General features: G+C 40.2%; 2 protein-coding genes across 4 annotated transcripts in view; one reads left to right on the forward strand and one right to left on the reverse strand.

Moving 5' to 3' along the window:
- The window catches only part of IMMP2L (inner mitochondrial membrane peptidase subunit 2), a 904,501-nt gene that overhangs the window by 405,554 nt on the left and 472,497 nt on the right, over positions 1-26,450 (reverse strand). The window lies entirely within an intron of this gene.
- LRRN3 (leucine rich repeat neuronal 3) overlaps positions 23,023-26,450 on the forward strand; it is a 37,361-nt gene continuing 33,933 nt past the window's right edge. The window contains exon 1 of the mRNA XM_067746750.1: positions 23,023-23,544. The gene's annotated coding sequence lies outside the window, so the exon portion shown is untranslated. The remainder of the gene's footprint in view (positions 23,545-26,450) is intronic.

Below are 26,450 nucleotides of genomic sequence, written 5' to 3' on the forward strand. Positions count from 1 at the left end.
CTATATGGTTACACAGATCAGAGACTATGTTCATAGCCATACTATCTCTTTTTTTTTTTTTTTTTTTTTTATGCAGTACGCGGGCCTCTCACTGTTGTGGCCCCTCCCGTTGCGGAGCACAGGCTCCGGACGCGCAGGCTCAGTGGCCATGGCTCACGGGCCCAGCCGCTCCACGGCATGTGGGATCTTCCCGGACCGGGGCACGAACTCCTGTCCCCTGCATCGGCAGGCGGACTCTCAACCACTGCGCCACCAGGGAAGCCCCATACTATCTCTTAATTGCCATTTTCCTCTTAGAAGCATGGCAAACGGAAATGAGAAATCCCATTTGCTTATCAAGTCTATCTGCTTGCCAGTGCGAGATTATTCCCCATGGCATCACTTTTACTGCTATTTTGGGTCCACTTTTAGGAGGCTCAAATGTGTGGGATTCCACCATTCCCTTGAGAGGTATCTTCTCTTAACTGTCGCTTGCTGAAATAGAGGTCTTCCTTAAATGCTTCCTTAGTTGTGCCACCAATTATGTAGCAGAACTTGCCGCTCAGGAAGATAATTCTTATTTCCAATGGTCTGTACACCAACCTCCTTTAATTATTAACCTCTGGCTTCTTTGTGATTTTGACTATTGAACTATAGTCTCACAAAACATCAGAGCTGAAAGGGATCTCAGAGACAACCAGGTTTAATCCCTTCATTTTTTAGGTAAAGCACAGGGTCCAGAAAGTTTAAATGACTTACCCAAACTAAGACATTAAGTTTAGGTCAGAGTGAGAGTAAGAAACCTGGTCTATTCATTCCCTGACCTGTAATCTCTCCACCTACACGATGCCTCATCAAAGGGTGCAGGGTCTTTCTTTTAACTGATTTCCGCCTTAAATGTCTGAGAAAAATTAGAGAATACTAATTTGCTTTTCATAAACACTACACGTACAATAATCTTTCAAAGCAACGTTTATTTCTAACAAAGCTGAAAGAGCTTTATTTCTTAAGGTTCAGAGCAAAACCCAGTTAATCCTGGTCCCATGTAAAATACATGGACCCATGAAGCATATCTTTAGTTCTCTCATTTTTGAACGTAGTTCTGCCTAAATGTTTGTTCCTCTGCCAGCTATCTAGAATTCTCTGAACAGCATTTATCACACTCTGGAAAGGGAAGTTGGCTCATGGAGATTTCATCTACACAGGCACTGCTGGAAACCAACATTCTAATATTCTTGCTAATGAGGCTTGATTACAAAAGAAGAGGGTAACAGAGTCCCAATTTTTCTTAAAATACAATGTTTTTTTACTTCCAGAAACATTTGAATGTTTGTTTTTCCTTCCACTTCTGATTCTGACCAAGATTGTAATCCCATATCAAATTTCAGCAATAAGGGTAGTTTTGTAGTCCTTTTTGCTACAACCAAAAAACAGAAATGCTGAAAATCTCAAGAAACCCTATTCGTATAGAATCCGTAAGAAAAAAGAAATCTGGGGGAATTCTGGGGCAACATACAGGTGACTGATAAGAAGTAGTCAATGGAAGGACAAAAATCAAAGGCCAATTAGAGTGGAATGGAAAGATCAGGGGAAGTCAGGAAGTAAAGACAATGGCTCTAAGGCAATGTTCTCAAGAATTTTGATTCTAATGGCAGCAGAAAATTCTAGCAGTTATATTTTTAAATAGCTTGCTTCCAAACTCTTAAAAGTTTTCTTGATATACATCATAAATCTCTATTAGTAGTGGCCAAAGCTGATGGTCAATATTTTGTTTTCCTAATACTCAAAATCGCATGAGCATTACAACAGCTAGCCACTCCATTCTTCTTTGGGTTTCCCTAACACTGAGGTCTTCTGGCTGCCTTCTTGCTGGTTGTTCCTTCTCCTCCTCCCTTGGGAGCTGTTCCACCTTCAGTTCACATTAAATGATAGACGGCCTCAGGTCAGATCTCCGGACCTCTTTGTCTCTGTACACTCCTTCCCCAGGAAGTTTCATCTAAGGACAAGTGGATGACTTCCAAATTTGTATCTTCAACTCTGACTTCTCCTCTGGGAGCTATGCTCATACATCCAAAATGGGATGTGGCCATTATCTAGCTAAAAGGCAACCCAAGCTTAACTGGCTGTTCTGGAACGCACAGAGAAAAAAAAAAAAAGAATGCTATACTTTTATTTACAGCCAGTGAAATTGTTCTCCCCAGCCTTCTACCTGCTAGCTGTAAGAAAATCACATGAACAAAACATGTTACCTAGTTTAAACTTGGCCTAGTCTGATAGTTGGAGAGATCCTTCAGATAATATTTAATTTCTCTCAAGGAGAAAAAAGAACACTTGGTTCTTCACATATCTGCCCTCATGACGTTGGTGGGAGGGGTCCACTGGCTTTCATGATGATCCTTTTATGTACTAGCTCTTTGCTACTCAAATTGTGGTCTGTGACCATCGGCACTGATATCACCTGGGAGCTTGTTGGAGATGCACAGCCCCTGTCTACACTCCAGCCCTACTGGATCAGGATCTGCATTTTAACCAGATCCTTAAGTGATTCACAAGTCTGAGAAGCACAGCAGAGCTGGCATCCACTCTGGATGCCCCTGGATGCCTCTCACCCTGCTGATGTTCTGAGCTGCAATCTAGGATTGCTACAATTTTTGTGGGATTTTGGTTGTTTGGCTTGGCTTTTTTTTTTTTTTTTTTTTTTTTTTTTTTGCGGTACGCGGGCCTCTCACTGTTGTGGCCTCTCCCGTTGCGGAGCACAGGCTCCGGACGCGCAGGCTCAGCGGCCATGGCTCATGGGCCCAGCTGCTCCGCGGCATGTGGGATCTTCCCCGACCGGGGCACGAACCCATGTCCCCTGCATCGGCAGGCAGACTCTCAACCACTGCGCCACCAGGGAAGCCCTGGGCTTGGCATTTTTGTGTTTGGTTTTTTTTGTTTGTTTCCGTCTGTTTGCTCAGAGCCTGGCAGTTCTGAGTAGCCCAATCATCCTCACCCCAGCTCCCACTAGTAGCAAACTCTGGAATGACTGACTTGTCCTTCATTCAGTGTGTAGCTCAGGCACCAGCCCAGCCTCTGCTGCAGGGACTCTAGCCATTAGACCACTGTCGCTCAACCCAGCTCCTGTGGCTCAGGAAAGCTAATTCTTTTGGATGACTGTGTGGTGTGGTGAAATTGTTGTGGCATGGTGTAAGAGAGATGGGAGAGTAAAGAGGTGACATGTTACCAGAGACATAAACAATGATTTTATTTACTTAATTCATTCACCCATCTCCAAGAGGGCACTTTAGAAGATACCTCTGCAACCACCTAACTGTCATCTCTCTCCCCTCTTTTCTTCTTATAAAGCCTCAGACTAGACCAAATAAAAAGCTTTTCTTTTCCTTCCATGACATCTTATTTTTCTTCCTTCTGATTTACCAAACAGCAGATAGTCTCTTCCCAACTTGGGAAAATTTATGTGAGCTGAGACAGTTGAGCTCAGACGGAATCAGGGAAATCTTATCTCAAGATGAAAGCCTAGCTTGCCATATTTGGTCTAGAAATCCACACCTTAGGGCCTTTGTACTAATTGTTGCTTCTGATCATTGCATAATTATATATTTATCTCCCTTCAGGGAAGTGAATGAGTAGAACCGATGAGGGTAACATTTTTTTGGTTTTTGCTTTATGCAGTTGAGCAAAATATGACAGCATTTTAAGCATTTTGCAACATTATGCCTCCATTATAAAGGCCAAACAACTCTGGGGGTGGGGCAACTCATTCTTCCTGCACAATCCCACATCTCCCTTATTATCATCACCATCCATCCACCAAGATAGTTGCACCACAATGTAGGAGTCATGCTTAAATCATCTTTTTCTAAATCCTTTACATACAATCAGTTAGCAGTCCTTTTATGTCTAAATTTAAAATATCTCTAGAATCCTACCATCTCTCACCATCTATTCAGCTCCCATGGAAGTCTAGCCATTAGCTTGTTTCTCCCCTTAACTCCCACCTTTCTCTCACTAATTGTGAATGCAGCACCCTTGTGATTTTTGAAACAGTGAATAAAAACGATATATCCAATAATATCTCTCCCTTAATAAAACCATTTAATGGCCACACATTACAATGAAAATCCAACTCCTTCACATGGTTTGTAAGATCATAGATGATCTCAGCTCAGGGCACCATTTGGGTCTCATGTCCTACCATTTCCTCTTTGTTTATCACACTTAGGCGCACTGGCCTTTTTCTATCCCTAGGACACGTTAACCTCATTCTTGTCTTAGGACTTTTGCATGCTCTGTTCTTCTGCCTGGAACACCACAGCCTAACTGACTCTCTTTTCAACACTGATGTCCGAGCTCAAATGGCACCTTCTCAGGAGGAACCACTTTAATATTGCATGTTAGACTCTTTGTTATTCACCATGCTATTATTTATTTTAACTTAAAAAAAAATTCATACCAATCTCTGGAATCAACTTATTACATACTTGCATGTTTATCATTGCCTATTTATCATCCATCTACTAAATCTCCCCAACAAGTAAAATTTCTAAAATCAGTGACTTTGTTTTTCACCTTTATTGTCTCAGCACAATACTTTGGTATTCAAATATATTTCTTAAATAAATGAACGAATGGATGAATGAATGAATGAATGAATGAACGAATGCTGGCATGGGCATGGTAGGAAGGAGATTTACACATTGTTGTGTGTGGTTTCAGGAAAGTTAGCTCTAATACATAACAGGAGTCTTAAAATGCCCAAATCCTTCAGTCAAAAAGTCTCTAATGGTAATCCTATCCTATGATGTTTACCATAGCATTATTTACAACATAAAACAATGAAAAGGGCTTCCCTGGTGGCGCAGTGGTTGAGAATCCGCCTGCCGATGCAGGGGACGTGGGTTCGTGCCCCGGTCCGGGAAGATCCCACATGCCGTGGAGCGGCTGGGCCTGTGAGCCATGGCCGCTGAGCCTGCGCGTCCAGAGCCTGTGCTCCGCAACGGGAGAGGCCACAACAGTGAGAGGCCCGCGTACCGCCAAAAAAAAAAAAAAAACAATGAAAAAAAATTTAACAAATATCCAGTATTTGGGGAATGGGTCATCTATATGGTATTAATATATGCACTTGAAATAATAAAGATTCGGGCTTCCCTGGTGGCGCAGTAGTTGGGAGTCCGCCTGCCAATGCAGGGGACACGGGTTCATGCCCCGGTCCGGGAAGATCCCACATGCCGCGGAGCGGCTAGGCCCGTGGGCCATGGCTGCTGAGCCTGCGCATCCGAAGCCTGTGCTCCGCAACGGGAGAGGCCACAACAGTGAGAGGCCCGCGAACCGGGGAAAAAAAAAAAAAAGCATACCAAAGTATACACCTCCTTTGATGGCAAAGGTTTTTTCTCCCTTCTTGATCCTTTCTAAATTTTCCAAATTTTCTAAAATATACCTGAGCTATTTTGTTATAAACAATCTTAAACAGACATATATTTAGTTAAACAATGTAAAAGGAATAAAGAATCAATACAAGTCTCATTGAGTTAAAAATGGCATTAATTTTTTCTCAACTCACTCTTTCTAAGTACAGTACTGCATGGATGGGTGTTTACTTATATTTAAATTCACTATATTTTAATCACCCTCACAATGTTATCTGTCCTGGGAAGTTAAGTTTTGACTTGGGTATTAACACAATGTCCTAAATCATATATGAGCTAGTTCATGATTCAAAATGTATGTATGTTTGAAGATGCATGGTAAAGACTATAACTTCCCTAAAAAATTACTAAATGAGCTTCTAACTTTACCAAATCATAGCTATGTACTAGTAATTTTAATAATTGTAAATTCTCCATTCCTGTTCAAATTAAAATCTCTTTGGTCTACTAACAAATTTAAGTCTTCTAAACAGGACTCTCTTCTCCAAATAAAATGATTCTTGGTGTTAATGGAAATGTATGATTGTTACAACAGACCGCAAATATATGGCTGCAGGCAGAAACAGAATTATAATGAATATCTGATGATTTGCGGTAACTGGAGACGTTCTGAGAACTCTCCCATTAAGAGAATGAAATACAAATATAACCATGCACGCTTGAAACAAAGCAAAGGGTGTATGACAGGTTTGGCTCAATACTTTCAGTGAAATTTTACCACTTTTATATACACACAAAAAATATTTCAAAAAGGGCTATAGGTGATTGAAGGGCCATGGAAAAATTAGACTTTATTAGCTAAATGTTAAATCAGGTTAAACATTTGATGTTTCCATCATTTCACACTCCGTTACGCCAGGCTAAGAGTCATTAAAAATGCTGAGCTTGCTGTATTTTTCTCATATCAAATAATTCAGTTCAATCTCCTCTGCTGAACGCTTGCTTTATGTCAGGCCTAAGAACAGGAAGATGCATACATCCTGATCTCTGCCAAACCTTGAGGGGATAAACTGTAAGGAACCGAATGTATATTCATTTTGAAAACGAACTTCATAGTAAGTCTAAGTATTAGAATTCTCTTGTCAGCAGCCACAAGAGCTAAAGTGCTAAACATACACTCTGAGTAAATACTCCATAGGCACCTCAGACTAGAAACAGCTGGCACGCTTCAGGCTGTTCGTTTCAAAATGAATTGAAGACTCGTAATCTGAACTAGTGAGGAGGTTACTGATAGGGTAAGTACTTACGTACTTTCATAAGAATAAGCTTTCTTTCAAATCTAGGGCCGTTTAAGTGGTGTTGGTATGCAACTGAATTCTAGAAAACAGTTGTTGGTATTTCTTAAACTTGGCCAGGCAGGAAATCTGTAAAAGACATCTACTTGAAATACATGTTTATTAAACATGCATGACGGGTGAAAAAGGAAAAGTTCTATAAAAACAAGACCTGACAATGCTGTTGGCTTTGTATGATTATTAAGGAAATAAAACTGTACTCGCTTTCTATGCTTGTTTCTAGGTCTTAGGCTTGACAGCAGCTCTTTGTAACACTGGTATTCTGAGGAGTCCTCAGTATCCTCTGTCCACAATGCAGAGCTAAAGTGTGAGGCTACAAGTCCAATACCTCATTCAGCCACTGACTCTTGTTCAGACAAGTTATCTTACTGCTACAAGCATCAGCAAAACAGTAAAATGGCAAGGAATCTATAAATGTGTATTAATTTCTGCATTTGTGGATTAGCTGATGTATTGATATACCTCTTGTTTGCTGAAAGGATTAAAGTAGCTCAAAATGAAGATAACAATGCCTTCCTTCCTTGCAGTGGTGGCTCCTGACTTTCTTTATGGGTTTAGAGGTGGCAACCTCTGCTTAGGGTGTCCGTACAGCGCTTTACGTACATTTAAGAAAATGCTAATAGCCCTTATCAAAGAATGGGGAATGGGATGATAAAGATTATATTGTAATCGAAGTCCCATAAACCCTACTTTCCAGGGTGAGGAAGAAAGAAAGGTCAGCTGATTGTCCAGCAGGAGCTACTTTCTTTGCTGTGGGTTGCCAGAAGCGAGAGAAGGGGGCAGGAGGCTTCTAGAAGCAGGGTTTTGTCACTCAGAATCTGAACTGGAGGCTCAGTAAAGAACAACAAGCACCACCTCACAGTAGCCATTCTGAATTTAACAGTGACAATTTGGAGGCTGCAAATTCTGAGGTCTGACTTTGAACATGCATTTGTTTATTGGCACAGAGATAGCACTATACATTTAGTTACAAAGCACAACGGAGCAAATCTAGATTAATATAAGAATCCATATTTTGTCCTTCCTATGCTGTATGTCACACATCTGAGTGAGACCCTAACAAGAGCAAGAATTAAGAATAGGTCAGAAGAACATCTGCTTTGCTTATTTTGATTACGTGGGCAGGCAAAGGAATTTGCTTTTAAAACACCAAAATAACTTGGAATGCGGTAAAAATAAATGCACCTTCTGTCTCGTGGAATGTTATTACAGTACGACGCTTTGTGAATGCTTGGTGGCATTTTCAAACAGTTTTTGTTCCCCTCATTTCTTTCTCAGCTCCATAATTCAATCCTCATGGTTTGAGCACTAGACTTCAAATGAGACATCTATTCAGAGCATGTTCAGACAAAACGAGTGGTTTCCCTAGTAATGGGAACTATGTGAAAGCGCTCAGCACAGCCCCTCCGTCCAGGCTTCTCCCAGCCCCGCAGTCCACACATAGGCTCTCAGTGAGCATTATACAGCTGGGGAGCACCCCCAAAGTCTAAAATGGCTAAAACACTGACTATTCATTGCATTTCTAATAAAACATACCCTTTATAGAAGGTTAAGGATGTAAGAAGTACTCTTACTATGCGGGTTAATTTACTCATTTTTTTGCAGCATGTCTACAGAATGGAAAGAAAGATAAGGGATTTCACAAAAGAGACACATTTTGTTCTTTCATTTGAATGTATTTTAAAACATTTTCTTACCTTAAAGCCTAAGCTTGCCTTATTCTTTTTCTGTCTATGCCTAAAGTCTGCTGCTTCTGATTTTCCAGTTTTCTGCATAGCAGTCATCTTTGATAAAGATTTGAAATTCTGTTGTTAGGAAAAGGTGAAAATTTTGCCTTTTGAAAGTCTCAAATATATTTTTAAAAATAAAATAGTAAATTAGTTTTATGTATAGCAATGTTGAAGTTTTATGGAGCGGTTTCTATTTATCCATTTACGTATCCATTTTCAGGCCAACACAACAATTAGAAAAAGAGCTGGCTTCTCTAATACAACTGTCATTAATCTTAAATATTGACTCTAAAAGGCAGCCAAATACAGACACTATCCTAGAGTAATAAAAGCCAACATGAAAACTTTAAAAAAATTATCTGAGTTGATATAATGCTTGCCTTTGAGGATACTTGTTTATAGGTATCGCCACAATACGATGAAATCATCCAGTTAGGAAGACAGGAATGCACTCAAAGATTCTGAAGTGAGAAAAGTGAGATACAGCTAAATTACTGTTAGCATTCTGCTATGAATGTGCTGTGTCAATCTGGTTACAAATAAGCAAATACAAGAAGCAAAAGCTGTTCTGTAGAGCATGCAAAGATAAGAGAATGAGAACCTCAGAAGATACCTAGAGGCAAGAAGATAGTTTTAAGAGTGTTGGCTTTGGAGTTCGACCTGTTTTCCAGCCCTAGTTCCTCACTGCCTCTATGACTGCAAAAGTTTACCAACCTCAGTTTCGTCTTCTGTGAAAAAGGGCAGGTGCCTGAATGTCTCACAGCATTGTAAGAATAAAACTGAACATACGCAGAGTTAACCACACTTCAGTGTCTGGCACATAGTTAACTCTCAATGAATATTATTATTATTCTAGGTACTTTTATTATCTCAGCACACATAATTTCCACATGTGTAGAGTGATGTATTGCAAATTCTGATCTATTCTCTTGTGTTTTGTGGATAGCTCAAGGAAAATCATTTGTATTTCCTTAACCAACAACAATAATAGATATAACAACAGGCTTCCTTGGTGGTACAGTGGTAAACAATCCACCTGCCAATGCAGGGGACACAGGTTCGAGCCTTGGTCCAGGAAGATCCCACATGCCACAGAGCAAGTAAGCCTGTGTGCCACAACTACTGAGCCCACGTGCCACAACTACTGAAGGCCACGTGCCTAGAGCCCGTGCTCCGCAACAAGAGAAGCCAACGCAATGAGAAGTCCGTGGACCACAACCAAGAGTAGCCCCTGCTCACTGCAACTAGAGAAAGCCTGCGTGTGCAGCAACAAAGACCCAATGCAGCCAAAAATAAATAAATTAAATAATAATAGATATAACAACAATATTAAATTTGCTGTCAAAGAGAATATTGCCTCCCTATCATTGATAGGTGTGAGCTCTTCTTTTTCTCCCCGCCCCAAGAAATTGTGATGGATTCCTCTTCTTGGTTCATATTCGCACATTGGTTCTCTATGTAATCAAAAGTAGGTAACTCTGACCCATTAGCAGTGGATTATGGCTTAACCGTCTCACACAAGAACCAAAGAATAACTCTGCTCTCATTTATACATGGCTACACATCCACAATTACAGATTTAAAGACTTAACGCTGCTGTGCTTAAACACTTTGCAATTTTACTTTCTTATCCATTGAACCTCTACTCAAATTTCACTCATTCATTTATTCAATAATACATTCTGATCAATTATTTTGTACTATGGGCCCAGCGGCAGAGCAGTAAACCCAGTCTCTTTTGGCAGGGGACAGATTTGTCACAAGAAGGAATATTTAAAGTGAGCGTTAAAGGTGAACAGTGGGAGGCAGTCTTGCTAAAGGAAGTTATGTGCCTGACTGTGTGTTACAGGTGGCAAGCACTCCAAGTGTCCTGGATGGAATCAGCAAAGACACAGAGGAGAGAAAAGCCAGCATGGTGCTTGAAGAACAACAAACGCTGTACATGACTGGAGTACAATGTGACCAGTAAGGAGTATCTGGATCCAAGAGGCAGGTTACAGAAGGACCTCAACGCTAAGGAGCTTGGAATAATATTCTGTTTGTGATGAGAAACAAATTGGTTTTTTTGCAGAATGGACTACAGGAAATGAGACTGGAAGCAGGCAAGTTTGGAATGACTGCAGTGACCAGGGCAAGAGAGGATTGAAGGCCTAGCTGATAGAGAACGTGATTTAAGAAAATTTTAGAGTAAAATTGGCAGAATTTAGCAAACTGTTGAATGAAGGGTATAAGACAGAAGGAGGCTCAAAGACCCTGGACTCCTTCAGGTAACTGGGTACTGCTACTACAACTAAAATAAATTTAAAAAAAAAAGAGGGGGACTTCCCTGGTGGTGCAGTGGTTAGGAATCCACCTGCCAGTGCGGGGGATGTGGGTTCGAGCCCTGGTCTGGGAAGATCCCACATGCCACAGAGCAACTAAGCCCGTGTGCCACAACTACTGAGCCTGTGCTCTAAGAGCCTGTGAGCCACAACTACTGAGCCTGTGCACCACAACTACTGAAGCCTGCATGCCTAGAGCCCATGCTTCACAACAAGAGAAGCCACCATGATGAGATGCCTGTGCACTGCAACGAAGAGTAGCCACAACTAGAGAAAGCCCATGCGCAGCAATGAAGACCCAACGCAGCCATAAATAAATAAATAAATAAATAAATAAGCAAGCAAGTAAAGTTGTTAAAAAAAAAAAAAAAAGGAAGAAAAACCACTTTAGAGACAAGCTTAAGACATCAGTTTTAGACATGGAGAGTATGAAGTGCCCGTGCTCATGCAAGTAGAGACATTTATCAGACAGTCTGAGGAGCATATCTAAATGGATATGGAGGAAGAATTTTATTTGCAAGAGCAGGGATATACATTGGAGAGTAATGAATGTATAAGTAGAAGAGATTATATTATCTAAGACAATATGAAGAGCAGAGGCAAAAGACGAAACCTAGGATAAACATTTAAAAGGTAGATGAGCCCACAGTGACAACAGAACAAATGTGTAGGCAAGCATGAGCATGACTGGGAGGCTTTGATGTACAAGAACCAAGTTGGGAGGGCACTGATGAGATTCCAAACGGACATTTTGGTAGCATGGCTAGAGCAGAGGCCAGAAAAACATGAGCTGGAAAAGTAAGTAGAAAGTGATGATGAAGTAAGATCAAATGCTGATAGCTCTCTTGAGAAATTTCTATGAGGAGGACAGATATAGAGTGACAGAGTAGGATTAAAGGTGAAGAGAATGTTGTTATTATTTTAGTATGAGTAAGAATTAAGCGTGTCTATGAACTTCATGGCAATTTGTCAATTACAGGGTGGAATGGGGATAAAGGCTTCTACAAATGAATTCCTGTGAACACAGAAGTAGATGAATTTGAGGGAAAAAAGGGAGGGCTGTAGAGAGAAAAAAGTCTCATCCTTTAAGACTACAAAAGAAAGATAATGATGAGTGTGGATAAAGAGTCATCAGCATGTTGCAAGGTTGTGAAATAAAGGGAGTTCACACCTCCAGGCCTGAGTTCAATGAAACTAAAATCAATGGCATGTTCCTAAGAATATTCAGAGAGTGACAATGGATGCTGAAGAGGCTGCAAAATTTGGAGTCCTCTCTGAAGATAACTGGATAAAGAGCTGGCTTAGGACAAATACAAGAATGGGAGGCCACTGCTGAAGACCCAGCTGAAACAGGACACTCTGCACTTACTATGATTTCCTCCACGACCAATCTACCTCTTGGAGACAAGAGCAGAGAACAATATGGTGTTGTTCAGAGGTTCTGACTGGGCAGGTATGGTGGAAGACCAGAGCAAGAGACCCAAGGTGACTGAATGGTGAGTAGTTTAGATGATCAACCTTGGCAGGTAGGAAAGGAAGAGAGTTAAGAATGACTAGGAGGGGGCTCCCCTGGTGGCGCAGTGGTTGAGAGTCCGCCTGCCGATGCAGGGGACGTGGGTTCGTGCTCCAGTCCGGGAAGATCCCACGTGCCGCGGAGTGGCTGGGCCCGTGGGCCGTGGCCGCTGAGCCTGTGTGTCCAGAGCCTGTGCTCCGCAACGGGAGGGGCCAGAGCAGTGAGCGGCCCGCGTACCGCAAAAAAAAAAGAATGACTAGGAGAGAAATGGCCTCAGAAGATCTGAGGTCTCTATGGTGTCAAAAAGCAGACATAGGAGGAGCACAGTTCTAAAAGAGCCAGATAGATAGAACGCTAATGGTAGAAAGCAGGACACTCAAGTTCAAGAGTTCCAGGGTAGAATAATTCCAGTTACCAACATCATCAATGGAGCATACCTGGCAGTGGGTTTTTGAAATGCAGTGAAAGTGAAAGTTATTTTCATTTAAGGAGACTTAAAAATTTTGTGCTGGTTTTATGCTTAAAAGTTGAAATCTCCCAGTATTTTAGCAGCAGCCTGGGTGGAAAAGCATATCATTTTCCAGATATCAAGACAGGACTCTAGGGCTTCACTGGTGGCACAGTGGTTAAGAATCCACCTGCCAATGCAGGGGACACGGGTTCGAGCCCTGGTCCGGGGCTGATGGTTCGAGCCCTGGTTCGAGCCCTCTTTGAGCCCTGATCCCACATGCTGTGGAACAACTAAGCCTGCGAGCCACAGCTACTGAGCCCGCGTACCACAACTACTGAAGCCTGCATGCCTAGAGCCCGTGCTCTGCAACAAGAGAAGCCACCGCAATAAGATGCCCACGCACCACAACGAAGAGTAGCCCCCGCTCACCGCAACTAGAGAAAGCCTGTGCGCAGCAATGAAGACACAATGCAGCCAAAAATAAATAAATAAATTTATTTTTTTTAAAAAAAGACAGGCCTCTACTGAGAAGTAGGTAAGTGATAGCCAACTGGGCAGGTAAGGAATGGTATGCACCTTACAGAAGTTAATAATTAGTGGCTTGAAATTGGTACTGGGCAGCCAGAGGAGGTGCAGAAACATGATCCGCCATCAACATGCACACACATGCATGTGCACGCATACATACACACACACAGCCCTAAAGGGTGGGAAAAGGAGTGGTCTCCAAGCAGAGATGGCCATAAAAATAATCAAGTCCTGAAAGGAGATTAGATTTCAGCTGAAGCAGGAAACAGAAGAAGAGGTCTGGGATATCGTTGAAAGGGTGGGAAATCTGCTTACAAAAGAAAAATAGAAAAAGCGGAAAGAATTGGGAGGATTCGTGTAGAATGAAGCATACAGCAGCTGGATGATGGTATGCGAGAGGGTGCTGGAGCCGTGTGATCTGTGACAAGAAAAGCATGTGGAATGAGAGGCAGGGTGAGGAGAGGCCTACCTCATACAAGGATGAGTCTCAGAGAGTGACTCACTGAGAATCCAACAGATGGCGAAGGTTACAAAACTTTGATCTCAGTTAAAGGCTATTCACAGTTCAGAGGACAGGAGGGAGGACATGGTTCAGGCCAGGCAGGGGCTCCAGTGCCCACCCTGTCTAACTCTTAACACTTCCAGGGAGGATACAAGGTGGCCAGCAGGTCCTCAACCGCTGGCACTGTGGCTACTGATGGCAGGGAGCATAGCCTGACTGGCTGTCCAACACTGCTGTGCTGAGGAAAAGCGTAAACTGTGTGCTCCGTGCACACTGCTCTAAGTTTCATTTGATAACCACGTGACACTTGGCACAGTGAGTGGTTCCAAACTCAAGCTTGGGAGTCAGATTGATGTGGATTCCACCCCTGGCTGAGCCATTCACAAGCCATGTTATCGTAGGGAGTGAAGAAACCTGCTTCCTCTTTATCTGTAAAAGGAGGAAACAGTATCTGCTTACAATCTAACTCTAAGACATTAAAGAGACGCTATAAGCAAAGCCCTTATTTAGCTCAGCGTCTGGTAGACAGCACTTCATAAATAGTATCTAATATTATTAAGTCCTTATTGCTTACCTAGTGGACACCTTCCTTTTCCTGGGGAACTTCTCCTTGTCCCCTACCCTTTAATTTTGGCAGGGACGACAGAATAGTGCTTTATCCAGGAATAAGCATGTGGCCCAAGTAGGAATTCCCTCCAAATTTTTCACATTGGAACTAAGAGAAAGGGATAGTCTCCCTGGTGGTAAAACTGCGAGATGAAGAACATGAGAGCTGTTGGTGGCCATGCTGTCAGACATGTAAAGAAAGCTGACCAGCAGTAGAAGAGAATAAACCCAATACTCCAAGAAAAGCAGACACAGGAGAACAGAAAAAGAATCTCCTGGCATCATGTGAGTTCACGGCCAATTTGTCTCTGACGTCCACTTTCTCTCCCGCCCATATTATTGTTGCATGTAAGACTTCGCTACCCTGCCCATAACCCCACCTTGTAACTTGAGCTGGTTTAAACTTAAGCTAATTTTAACCTAAGCTAGTTAAAATAGCATTTGTCTCCCTGGCAGCCAAAAGTATCCTGATTAACACACACACTTAGTATGAACAGCTACTAACAGTTTTAAAATAGAAGACACTGGCAGGGACGGTGTCCTAATTCCTTGAAGAATTCTCTATACACACTCAGAGGTCAACAAATGCCACTAACAGACAAAACTCGAATTCTGCCAGGCAAAGTCTGCACATTTATCCACCTGCATTTGACTAGATTTCACTACTTCTTATATTACTCAGAACTTATTTTACCCTCCCCAGCTCCTGAATCAGAAACCAGCTGATGAACAGGCCAAATCCAAAGAGAGCCAGGCCTGACTTAAATATACAGAGTGATAATAAACGAAGCAGTAACTGTCAAAAATAAATAAGTATGGAGTGTCCAGTGTCTGCTCAGAACTACCTTTACTTGCTCATCTTATCAACTCATTTCTGAAAGTAAAGACCAAAGGTTGGAGTAGAACCTGCCGTCCCAAATAGTTCTAGTAGAATAGAGTAGGATTATAAGATAGAGTTGAAGAAAATTTTAAGATTTAAAGCTGAAAATTCAGCAGTGGCATCAGTATAGGTAGTAACTACAAGAATCTCCCATCTCTTCTGCCATCGTTGCTAGTTGTAGTAAATGGCTTTCATTCCTGAAAGCACCTTCCCTACCCTAAAAGGAATAACTCTGCGAACAATCACTAAAAGATCAGACAGAGAACTTTGGCTCTGGGCCTCCTGTATGTTCCATCAATGAAGAAAGAGAACCAGATGAGAATGATAAGAGTCACCTTTGTTTTCCCATTTAGTAGAAATCAAGCAAAAGTGACATGAAATATTCATGAAAATTCAAACAACTCTTAACCTCTATGGTGCAATATAACAAGATGCCTAAATATTTTACTGACAAAAAAAGCTTTTCTCTGGCTCAGAAATCATTGCCTTGATCTCCTGCTTAGACATAAAAAACTGATAACTTTCATTAGCCCACCTTACAAAATAACTCATGAAAAAGCAAGAAAATACCAGCAGACTTTGCCTAAGAATATTGCACAAAGTGTTATCTCATGCTATGTTCGTTCTTAATTTTTGCCTAGAATTCTTATGAACCTACCTGCCATTTGGTTCTTGGAGTTTAATTTTTGCCTAGAACTTACATGAATCTTAGTAGTTATATGAACACAATTGCATTTAACATGTACTAATCAAAGAATAGCAAAAGAGGAAGAAGCCAAGTCAAGAGACACTCTGTTCTCCCATAAATAACAGCTCTCTCATGAATAGCCTCATGTGTAACTGATCCGACAAAATCTACCACCTTGAGAGGCAGGTTTTTAATTAACTAAACAATTCTCTGATTTTACTCAAATGCTTGGAAGAAAACCAGCACACACGTGAGAGTAGTAAATTATTCCTTCAGTCACATGATGGGGTTTAATTAATCAAACGTTGACCTTTTAATATGTAAAATGCACTACTGAATATACAAAGCAAACAGGACATATTTTCTGCCTTCAAGTTGCTTACTATTTAGGCACAAATAAACCATAAAAGATAACATGTATTGGAGTGAGAGAAATACAATAATAAAAGGTAAATTTAAATTATGATAAAATAAGGAAATACTTATCTCATTGAGATGGAGGGGGCCTTCTTAAAAGATGGGATTTTTGAGCAGAAGCCTTGTAGACCTGATACACTTAAGAAGAAATAAACTGTGAAGAATCCAACAGACAAGATTTGTTCAGGAAATGATAAGGCATTTGATGTAGCTGAGGGATGGGATGTGAAATAGGAATAGAGAGAATGACTGGACAGCGATATGGGAAACATCAGAGTCAGTGTAGCACAGTGGTTACAAGTGTTAGCCTTAGACTCAGACAGACTTTGGTTTGATTGCTGACTCTGCTAATAAGCAACTAAGTGAGTTTTTGCATACTCGGCCCTCAGTTTTCTGATCTGTAAAATGAGACTAATGGTTACCTGGTATTCTAATAAGGAGGACTGAATGATACAGTTCATGAAAAACTCTTAACAGACTACTTGGCACAAGACAAGAGCTCAATAAATGGTGTCTACTATTATTACTGTTGTGTTGCAATTTAAATTATTATATCATAGATAGAAGTGAATATTAAGTTAAGAAAGTTAGATGTTTTACTAAACAAAACAGCTCCAGGTATAGAAGTAAAATTTTACCCCAAAAGAAATTCATACCTTTTTTTCAAAAATAGCTATTATTTCTGATTATAAAAATAATACATAGTGACTGCAGAAAGTCTGAGAAGCATAGAAAGAAAATTTAAAACCACCCATTATCATGTGGAGAAAAGGGAACCCTCCTACACTATTGGTGGGAATGTAAATTGGTGCAGCCACTATCGAGAACAATATGGAGGTTCCTTAAAAAACTAAAAATAGAACTCCCATGTGACCCAGCAAGCCCACTCCTGGGCATATAGCCAGAAAAGATGAAAACTCTAATATGAAAAGATACATGCACTCAATGTTCACAGAAGTACTGTTAACAATAGCCAAGACATGGAAGCAAACTAAATGTCCATCAACAGATGAATGGATAAAGAAGATGTGGTGTGTGTGTGTGTATATATATACATATACACACAATGGAGTATTACTCAGCTGTAAAAGAATGAAATAATGCCATTTGCAGCAACGTGGGTGGACCAAGAAACCCTCATACTTAATGAAGCAGAGAAAGACAAATATCATATGATATCATTTAAATGTGGAATCTAAAAGAATGATATAAATGAATTTATTTACAAAACAGAAATAGACCCACAGACATAGAAAACAAACTTATGGTTACCAAAGGGAAAAGGGTTGAGGAGGGATAAATTAGGAATTTGGGATTAACAGATATACACTACTATATATAAAATAAACTACAGGGTCCTACTGTATAGCACAGGGAACTATAGTCAATATCTTGTAATAATCTATAATGGAAAATAATCTGAAAAAGAATACACACACACATAACTGAATCACTTCACTTTGCTGTACACCTGAAACTAACAGCATTTCAACTATGCTTCAATTTTAAAAAATGATGTCATATACAGGTCAGCACTTTATCAAAAACAAAACCAAAAACGAAAAACAACCATTATCCCATCAAAGATAACTACTACCAATAGTTTAGAATATTTTCTTTCTTTCTTTTTTTTTTTTTTTTGCGGTACGCGGGCCTCTCACTGTTGTGGCCTCTCCCTGTTGTGGCCTCTCCCATTGCGGAGCATAGGCTCCGGACGCGCAGGCTCAGCGGCCATGGCTCACGGGCCCAGCCACTCCGCGGCGTGTGGGATCTTCCCGGACCGGGGCACGAGCCCGCGTCCCCTGCACTGGCAGGCGGACTCTCAACCACTGCACCACTAGGGAAGCCCCATATTTTCTTTTTTGATAGATTTCTTTCCAGTTATTTCTGTGCAACCTATGAACTACCTATCTGGCTACTTACCTATTTACCTGTATATATTTTCTAAAAATGTACTTTACTATTTCACTATTTTTTACATGGCTAGAGAAGAAGTTAAAGTCAATCCCCTGAAAGGGAAGATGCAGAGAGATGAGGGATGAGCAGAGAGAAGCCAAGATGAGAGACAGTTTTAGACTTAGAGAAAGACAAGGAGGACGAGAGTGAAGAAGAGAGGAATCTGAGGAAGAGACAGAAAGACAGAGATTTATCTCCTTGACTTCTGACATCTTTCTCATTTTTGGTTGTGAATTTCCTTAAGAGGTTAAATTACTTTTCTCCTTCAACTGGAGTCATATCCCATATTAAAAAACAAGACCTAGGGCTTCCCTGGTGGCGCAGTGGTTGAGAATCAGCCTGCCGATGCAGGGGACGCGGGTTCACGCCCCGGTCCGGGAAGATCCCACATGCCGTGGAGAGGCTGGGCCCGTGAGCCGTGGCTGCTGGGCCTGCGCGTCCGGAGCCTGTGCTCCGTGGCGGAAGAGGCCACAGCAGTGAGAGGCCCGCGTACCGCAAAAAAAAAAAAAAAAAAAAAAAAGACCTATAGTTAAATAAGGATCTCATTTTTTTTCCAATTCTACTTTTCAAAACTCCCTTGAAAAAGAAAATGAGAACACTACTCCAACTTGCTTTAGTTCAACATTCTAACAAACAGCCAAGTTTCCTCACTTTACATCCTGTTTCTAACTTAAGAGCAAATCTGCTATCAGAATCAGATGAGGATGGACAGTGCCACTGAAGATCTTCTCAGCTCAGTGTCAGCCCCTCTTCATCAGTGGCCATTCACATGTATTTAACTTGTCAGTTCATCTTTCCAACCAGGCACTGCATCTCTTCAGAGCTCTATTTCCCAAATGGTGCCAGCAATAAAAATTCTGTCATTAACACTGAACCAACAGTAACTATATAAAAACATCCACTGTCGAGTGCATACAATTTATTCCTTTTTTAAAATAGTATTTTTATTTTTAGCATCCCTTGGTGCTGACTACATTTAATCGGTTGACTCAGTCATCAATCAAGCATTCGCTTATTTTACAAATGAATACTGAGTGCCCTGTGCAGTAAAAAGAGCCTTGGCTCTGTAGGCAGACGAAACTGAGTTCAAATTTTAGCTCCATTATTTAACAGTTTTGGGACACTGGGCAAGTAACTTAACTTCTCTGAGCCAATGTTTCTACACTGTCAAATGGGGATAAAAATATCTACCTTATTAAAATGTTGTGAAGATCAAATAATTTTTAAAACAAACAGTATGCAAAAAACATTTTTTTCTCCATGTTTTTACATGCTATAGATGTTAAAGATGATTAAGACACAGACACCCCTCCCCCATCCAGGAGAATCTTAGAGACTAAAAAGGGTCAAACTACAGAAACAGTTGTAATATATTAAAAAAAAGTGATAAGTGATAGCAGGGATAAAGAAAGCTAGCGTGGGTCAAATGAGAGCTCCTATCTTGTTAGAGGATCAGAGAAGATTCCACAGGGGAAGCAGCATGTGAACTGAACTAACTTATTTCAGAGTAGGTAGATGAAGTGAGAGGCAGGGACTTAGAATGGAAGGTACAAAGAGCACCCCAAACAAAGGGGATAGTTGGAACAAATGATGATATGATGACAATGACAATGATAATAATGAAAATAATGGTGATGTCAAACATTCATTCAAGCTTACTATATTCCAGGTACTTTTCTAAGCTTTTAAATATATGAACTACTTTAATCCTCAAAACAATCCTAGGAGGAAACTGAGATGCAGAGATGTTAAGTTCTTGCTGAGGGTCACAAAGGTAGAAAACGGCAAGGTAAGCGTTGAAACCCAGGTTGTCTCTCCCCAGAACCTGCACTCTGACCCACTACCCAGACTACTTCTCTAACAAAAGCACACAGGCAAACGCTGCCTAGGATTCCACGAAACAGCAATAAACCTTCACAAATGAGTAGCTTAACTTCAACCATTAAATCAACAAATACATATTTATTGCACCCCTATATTTTCTTATTTGATGATCCAGGCAGAACTCTTTCCATAATTTAAGGGCTGTAATTACTCATTTATGTTTAAAAATCATTTCAATACATTTTCATTAGAACTGAGTACTCATTCAGGAAGCCCTGCAGATATTTATTATGAGGCAGCTGACATGCACATCCATGCAATACACTGTATTTGCAATGGATTCTAAAGGAAAAAAAAAAAAACTTGGAAAGAAGAAAAAAGGGAAGGAGGAAAAGAAGAAAAAGCAGAGACCTATCAATCATAAGAGGGTGATATAGCGGAAAAATCTTGGAAGACCTGTGGGGCTCTAGTCTTGCTCTCTCTGACCAGTTGTGTGCACATATCACATTTCTTGAACTTTTAGGACTCACGGCATTAGAGTTTTAAGACTTTGTTTCTCATTTGATGACCATTCACAATTGTACTAATTCAAAAGCCCCCAAATCCTCATCCTGTCACAATTTAATGTCTTCACATGGTATTTTATTATATAGATATGATAATTAAATAAGTTTTTAACGTATCTTTTTGGAGGGCTACCTTTCATTACTAACAAATGATGGACCTGATGCAAAAGTAAAAAATCACCTGAAACATATACTGCTTCTACTCAGCTGCTGGTGCTCTTGTATCAAAAGGAAACTACAGCCAAAGAACAAAACCCTCACTCTTTTTATCCAAAGCCAGAGTTATTTTCTCTCTCACACTGAAATCTCATTTCTAATGTTCCATGATATTAAATTTATAAAAATGAGTATGAAATCTTTTGAATTTATCATGTGCCTACACCAAAAGGACAATTGCAAGAAAAGCTATCTCATCTCCCATATGCCAGAAAAAGGTAATCACAGGAAGTTAAAACAACTTCCTATGATAGAGCATAAGGTAGCATTTAAAATATTCCACTCTCACTGAATTAAAACTTAGATTTTTATTTGAATTCTGAAAGAGACTGAAATTTATAATATTAGTTATGACTGTTGTTTCATTTATAAACCAAGAAAGGAGTTTAATCATCTGTTTGATTATCACCACTTCCTTTCATTATGGGAGTCCATTATAATTGGTTTGATAACTGGATTTGTCAATTATACAGTCAACACCAACCACAATGAAATGCTTAAGGAACCAATGGTATAAAACTAAAATTCCTTTTTCACGTAGTTATCACAATTTTAATCTAATTCTTCTATATGTGGAAATAAAAATCTGCCAGTGGTGAAATTATTTGGAATAGGCAAGAAATTGGCGCTGGAGAGAGTAAGATTGGGGGAGTTACTATTATCACAAGTACATTAAAGTAAACGTAGACACAGTGCATCACAACGTTCCCGATACTGGACCGTAGGTGCCTAACATTTACGGCGTAAGCACTAGAGTGTCTAGTAAAGAAGAAACTCTTACGGGAGCATTCTGAAACAAGTGTTACTAGGTTAAACAAGACACTACTTATGTCTTGAACTTATTTTTATTCAAAAGGTTAAGAACCATTTGAATAAAGTTTTATAAAAGAAAAAAATAAAGCATTTGGGAACATTTTAAAGAAAGCCACAGAGAGAAAACATTTAGTATTTAGAAACAAAACTGGTATTATGATTATAATAAATGTAAACTCTTGGTCTATATCTGTTTTTTTCCCCTCCCCAAGTAAATCCAGTAACATGAAAACGCCATTTCTTTTTACTCCACTAGAGGGTAGTCTCTCAAAACCAGGGCTGGAGTCATAAATCCAACCTGTTTTGGACCTGTTGATAAATTAATCCTCATGTTCCGTCCTTTTCAACAAGATGTTTCTCTAGGATGCTAATTAAGGTTGTAAAACATGCATTTTAAAAAACTGCTGCCTATTTACTCACAGGTGTCCTTGCAGAAACATACATCGCTATGCTTTTCTGTGTTTCTTTTCAAATTTCTGATAATTCAGTGGGTGTTTTACATGTGGTGTATATAGTACATTTTCCTGGTAAATATAAATTCTGAGTTAATAGGTCTAAGAACAAAGAGAAATCATTTTCTTGAGGGTTTAATTTTATTGCAGGTGAAATTCTTCCCCAGAGTTAGTAAAGCATGCACCCTAACACACACACACAGATACCCACTAACACCCTGACACACGTACCCATTCATATGTGGCTGGCAAATTAATTTCATCACATAAGGAGAAGTGAGTGAATGTTAACTGGAAAAATGTATTTTTAAAAATACCCTCTTAATATGCCAATGTTGTGAATTATAGAGAAGCAAATATATGCTTAATTTTAAAAAACTGGTCAGTCCAGGTAAGAAATGTCATTGCTTTAAAAACAAACGAAAAAAGTGTTATTGAACAACAAGCACATATGCTAAATTAAGTAGGACCTACAGAAAACCAAATGCCACTCAAACAGTTTTAAGACACTCTTCTTAAATAATACAGCCCTTGGTGAACTTCACAGAGAAGGAGTCGGAAGCTCTGCATCCCTCCCTGGTGCTTTTAATATTTGGGAAATCCTTATTAGTAATGTGCCCTGCTATTTTCAGAGAGAAAACACAGTTTCTCTGAATGACTGAGAATCCAAAAATGGGAAAACTTGTCAAAAATTCCTCCCCCTCAAAAAAAGAAAGGAAGAAGGGAGGGGGAAAGGAGGGAGGGAGGGAGGGAAGGAGGGAAGGAAGGGAGGAAAAAAGGGAGGAAAGGAGGAGGGAAGGAAGGGAATGATACCTAGGAAAATAAGCAAGGCTGTTCCACTTATTTGTATCCTAAGTAGCAGTGTCATAGAACAGACAGGTTGTTTCAGCCAACCAGACGGAAGCAGCTGCGAGCGCTACATCTTGGCAGTCCGAAGCGATTGGCCCCTCTCTGGGGAGTGGAGGGTGTTCAGTTATTAATGACCGCTGAGCAGGCAGCACCATGTCAGTGTGACAACTGATCGGGTGAACGATGCACCACTAACCACCATGGAAACAAGGAGAAATAAAGCCAGCTCCCAGGATCTCTCTTCACTGGATTGAGGGCTTCAGCCTGCCGACTGAGAGAAAGAGTTCCAGGAAAAAGAAGGAATCCTAGCTGTAGCCTCCCGCCTTCGTTTACATTTTAGAATACAGAGATAAGATTGCTTGCATGTGTGCATATCTATAGTACACGTTTGTGTATACTTTAGTACACACACGTATGCACCTATTTACACCCGGGCAAGAACACAACCATGTGATTATAGCAACTAAGGAACTGAGGAATCCAGCACGCAGGGACACAGAAGGTGGTGTAGCACAGAAACCGCTTTTACAGGGTAAGTTTGAAATATGCATTTCTATATAAATACGCTCTATTTCTTGTTTAGTTGATGCTCTTTTTTTTTTTTACACCTAAATTCTCCTCTGATGTTCTCTTCTTGTCTGAATTCTGAAAGCAGTTTTCTTTCCATTTCATTTTTGAGAGGAAATTCAAATGCAAAAGCCCTCCGGCTCTGTGTATGCCTAGCTGTGTTTGTGGGATTCTCCAACATGAATTTTACTAGCTTGAACGCCCATCAGAGGATGTGAGTGGGAGAGAAAAAGCAGTGCTGGGGTGGGGGGGAGGAGGAGAGAAAGGAGGGACAGAGAAGATAAGGGGACAGTGGGAGAGAAGACCAGAGGAGAAAAGGAGAGGGAGAGGGGGCGAGGGAATTTTGCTTTTTCTTCACAGTACTTGTAATGAAAAGCAGATCACACATCATTCTGTTTTGAAAACAACCTCCCAAATGGGGCATTTTTCTCCCTTTCACCTAGTGGTTGGAGATTTAACACAAATGCTGCTGTATGTCAAGAGCCAAAACCACTAAGCAGAGTGGCAGAATAAGCATATCACAAACAGTTATTGAATTTCTGCCAGGCTACATCTTACGGATCGGGGTAAATGACTTCCCTTTAATAACATCCCCTCGCTGGTCTGAAGGGACAGTGCAAATGTCTGATTGCTTATGCAGCTGCAACTCTAGGTAAAAGGATCCCATGAACCAGAAGACTTCTAATCTTTTTTTGGTAATTAACAGGATCACAGCAGGATGGCTTTAAAGTACATTTCCTACTTAAGAAGATTGTTTGTTCAAACCAACGGCTATATTCCCTGTGCTGTTACTGAGCTAGAAGGTTTAATTCTCCTCTAATTTATTCATTTTTAACAATATGTCCTTGTTTCCGTGCGTCTAATTTTTGTGAAAGCAAGCTATGAGAATGAGTCGAACCTTCCTCATTTAGTGAAAAGGGGACGATGTGAAAAAAAAAAAAACAACGATTCAAAATATCTACCTAGAAAACAGTGTGCCCTGGCACTATAAATACTGCTTATACCCTGTATTTCTCCTCTTTAGCTTCAGAAGCAATGCCTTTGAGACAGAATTACTCTCAGTAAACTATGAGCATCTATGCAGTGATGATTCATGGTATACAGTGTGGGTTAATTTATACTTCCAGTCGTATGAAAGGAAGCTAGCTACTTAGAATATGCTTTCAAACAGACAACATCAATTGAGGATGTTCATGGCAACATTCACTACCCCCTTTAATGGATCCTGTAAAGACATTAAAACAAACCAAGTATTTACATTTCATCTTCTGCAGCTCCCTCCTCCTTTCCTTTAGGTCAACTAACCAAATAGTTAATGGAGACTGCTTCTTTCGAACTGCACGTTATTTTTCTCTACAACTGTAATTTCAGAGTGTTTATTGGTTTTCTAGTTTATAATATGAGCCCAAACCAAGAGACAGTAACCAGCCACTTAGACCCTGCCACTTTCCCATAAATGTGTCAAAAAATGAGTCACTTTACAATATGTAATGTAAGAAGTCAATTCCAGGGACCTTTGTAAATGATGACAATAAAGCAGCTCTGACAATATGCCATGGGCTTCAATTTTCCCTCTGTAAAACGAACAAGTTTAAGAAGAGGTTTCCTGCTCAGAGTGAAAAATGAAAGGTGGTGAAGCATTAGCTCAAAATATTGGCAAGTTTGCTCGCTCTGCCTCAAACGCCACACGTAATCTATAGGAAAACAAAATGATTCACTACAAGGAGGAAAAGGTATATTTGCTTTTCTGCTATTCATTAGAAGTGTGCCTTCTGTCACAGAACAGATGTGATATTTTTGAGGTAACTCCTAAGTTCCTAGCCAAGAGAAAAAGCTTGAAGCAGATATTCAACCTCCGGATTTCAAACTCCTGTATGATGTAGCATTGCAGTATTGATTTCAGTTTTTCCTAGACCTTTTCTGGGGAAACTTTCCATACCAAACACACACACTCTTAAATCCTACCCAAGCTATTTTAAAATTGCAATCAATGACACCTAAGAACAGTGGATTCACTCTTTAACCTTGGTAAAGCTCACATACATATTTTGTGGATTACAGAGATCAATAGTGTGCCCACTTGAGTCTGAGAAATACAATCACTCCAGAACCCCGGGGTTGTCACTCAGTGTGTGCCAGGGAGTTTGGTGATCTGATCAGCATCTACCAATGCCAGATGATGGACGTATGAGCATGCCTGCAAGACTTAACTACAGTCTTCCCCAATCATGTAGCTATACCAGAAATAATAGCTTTCTGGCAAGACAAGCTTCAAAGAACCATGTTTTCAGAGTGTTGCTTTTCACAGGCAACATGCTGAGTTAGAATGCTGATTAGTAGGTGGAATTTTTTTCTTTGGTTATTGTTGCTGCTGTTAATAGCTTAAAAACAGTGATATCAGCCTTCTAGCCCAGCAATCAACTTATAAGTCACTAACTGTATTTTATTATTTTTCATCTTTTTTACACCTACTCTTTTTTTTTTTTTGGCCACAAGATGGGTTCGATGTTTTACTTTCTTCCCCCAACTCTGAATTTTTTCTGGTGCAAAATGCCTGTGTAAAATGCCACTGCGATATTTGCTACAAAATAATTATGTTGATGAGAAAGGTTTGTAATCTGAGTTAAAAAATAACACTTATGTAAGTTAAATAGTATTACCTAATTAGCAGCCCCTGAAGATGGTCATAGATGAGATATCTGTTGGGGAATCTGAAGGAGATCATTTAAAAGGAAGGTAATATAGCATGCTAAAAAATGAGTCCCTACTTCTAACCTCAGTGAGGATGCCCCCAAAGAACGGTTTAAAATAATGTAGCTCCAGCCAATCTGGAGAAACACTGGACACATCTGCTGCCACTTAAGATGTTCC

Source organism: Pseudorca crassidens, chromosome 8 (assembly GCF_039906515.1).
Source record: "Pseudorca crassidens isolate mPseCra1 chromosome 8, mPseCra1.hap1, whole genome shotgun sequence".
NCBI lineage: Eukaryota > Metazoa > Chordata > Mammalia > Artiodactyla > Delphinidae > Pseudorca > Pseudorca crassidens.